At 38.4% G+C, this 2,500-nt stretch overlaps 1 protein-coding gene across 3 annotated transcripts in view; it reads right to left on the bottom strand.

Moving 5' to 3' along the window:
* Positions 1-2,500, bottom strand: part of LOC144968634 (uncharacterized) — a 13,470-nt gene that overhangs the window by 7,738 nt on the left and 3,232 nt on the right. For 2 of the 3 annotated variants that reach the window (XM_078907166.1, XM_078907162.1), the window contains exon 2: positions 1,981-2,065. The exons of the other annotated variant lie outside the window; for it this stretch is intronic. The gene's annotated coding sequence lies outside the window, so the exon portion shown is untranslated. The remainder of the gene's footprint in view (positions 1-1,980; positions 2,066-2,500) is intronic. 3 annotated transcript variants of the gene reach the window in all.

The raw sequence follows: 2,500 nt of genomic DNA on the forward strand, positions 1-2,500 counted from the left end.
TGTCAATATCCAGAGCACACCAGAACCATATTAATTAATCCTTGCTATATAATTTCGGGATCTAGAACTGTTCTGTGGTTTTCAATTTCTATATTTACTGTTATCATTTTAAAGGAGCGTGAACATAGGCAAACCTAAATCTTTCTTCTTTTTCTTATTTTTTTTTTCGTTCGGACTGCCAACACCATCATGCTGGCATAAAGCGCCATGCCATGTTGTAAGCTCTCAGAGCGGCCAGGAATTGTACATGACTTGGTGATGTCACTGTCACTATTTATTTATTCTGGCAGATTGTTCCATTTCTTTGGGGTTCGTTGGAGAAAGCTCTGTTACTTAATTGTTGTGTTTGATCTGTTGATAGTGTATGTCATGGAGAAGGTTGTACGGGTGCCATGTCTCTGTGTTGACAGTGTGGGTTTGTGTTTGTTGAAATTTTAAAATGCGCATGGTGGTATTTGTAAAGGACAGACAGCCTCGAAAGTTTTAAGCGACTGGTCTCTACTGAAGGTCATTCCAATGTATTTGATGTGGGTGACTGCTTCACGCTTTTGTCCATGGAGATAGCAGTTGAACAAACTGGCGTCTAGATATGGGTACAACCGATCACATTCCTGGATTAAAGGACATTTGCTATTTACTCTCTCTCTCTCTCTCTCTCTCTCTCTCTCTCTCTCTCTCTCTCTCAAGGACAATCTATCTAACTAGGTTTTCCTGGAGGTCTACTTGATTTAATGAGGATGCTACTTTGTTGTGGCAAGCTGTACCGTCGGCATATAGTCTGGAATTGAAAGTCAGGCCAAGCGACAGATCATTGAGCACTGGGTCGAGTACTGTCCCTGAGGAACTCCCGATCAAACATCAATAAAGGCTCCTTGCAGATTCTTTTGCTTCTAAAAAATATCCTGACATTTTTTGCGCTCCAGACACACCAAAATGATGTCCATGCACTAAACTGGTGAATCTTTGCGAGCGCATATAAAGGATACGGGCCCCACTGCTTCCTGGACAAGAGGCCATGTTGTATGTAAATGATATATATCTATCGCTCATGTCAGATTGACCCATCAATTCAAAGAATGTCGGGCAATTCAGCAGTTTTCCATCATAAGATTCAATTTTCGTACCTGGTAAAAACATGTTGTCACAATTCAAATATTTGAGGTCTGACAAATCAAGCTCATAAGAATCTTGTGGTATAATAGTTATCTTGGAGTTCAGTTTATAGCATTTATCCGAGTACTCCACAGGTGATAAATCAGATTGAAGTCAGATGGTGCCTCGGTTAGATTTTCTTTGTCCCAAAATCGCACAAATGTTTCTTCATGAATATTAAGTTTGGCATCGTTAATTCCAGTTATGCATTTTATTTTATCAAATTCTCCAACTGATATTCGTTTTCTGCAGCCATCAGGATGTGAAATAAGTACAGGCAGAGGTACATTCACCAGAGACGATGGCCACTGGTATTTGATCATCTGCTTTAATCTCCTTGCCAATGCAGGATTATGTGCCACACAAATCACGTTACACACGTCTGTTTTCAAATTATGACGTGTGCCTTCAACCCCTATTCTGTCTTCACTGTCATAGAACAACTCAAATCTGGCATTTTTGGCTTCGATCTCATCAAAAATAACATGAGTGGCTGTTTCAACAGTGAAGAGAGAGGAGAAATTGTTGGATTCTGTAGAACTCTTACAAAGCCAACAAGGACATTGTGTTGGTGATTCGGAGGAACATAGCAAATTACTGTGTCTCAAGTAACCTGTACCGGTTCTTCTCAATTTCGTGTTACCTCTGTGTTCACTGAAAGCATACGGCTTGTCTGTTCCTGGGAATTTATCAGGACGATTTAAACTAGTGACACTTGTAACAACCCTCACAGTTCTATTTATAGAATTCCAGATAGTGTCAAAACAATCTTTGGTCCTCAACTCTCATGGAAGACATATAGAATTAAATTCTTCCACAGTCAAATACCTTGAGTGGTCGTTTTTGCATCGTTCAAAACTGCTCTGTTCAGCAACAAACTCCTCGCCAGAAAAAACTGCACAATGGTGAGTACCTGGTGATGAAAATGTGACATTTATTACTTTACCTCTGACATAATCATCTCCATTAAAACCCACTCCCCTCCCTTACTTTTTACGCAGCTTGATAATATTCACTAACAAGATTGGAATGACATAGCGCTTATCCTCATGTAAATAACATGCATTTAGCGATTGAGAGTTTTGTTCTCTTTTCAAAGAACAGTATAAATTTAAATTCCTATAAGGGATAGCAAGTTTATAGATAAAAAAAATTCTGTTTAACACCAAGTCAAAGTGATACTAAGCTGCACGAAGCTGTGGACTGTAACAAGTAATATACAAAAAATGAATATAACAGCTTCAAAAAAGAACAAAATACCAAACACGGAACGTTTCGAGTTCAAATTCTTCTTTAGACAACAATAACAACAACAAAATTAAAATAAAAACATAAATACATTACTAAA

This window comes from Berghia stephanieae, chromosome 3 (assembly GCF_034508935.2).
Source record: "Berghia stephanieae isolate SIO BIC M18660-M18661 chromosome 3, UCSD_Bste_1.3, whole genome shotgun sequence".
NCBI lineage: Eukaryota > Metazoa > Mollusca > Gastropoda > Nudibranchia > Aeolidiidae > Berghia > Berghia stephanieae.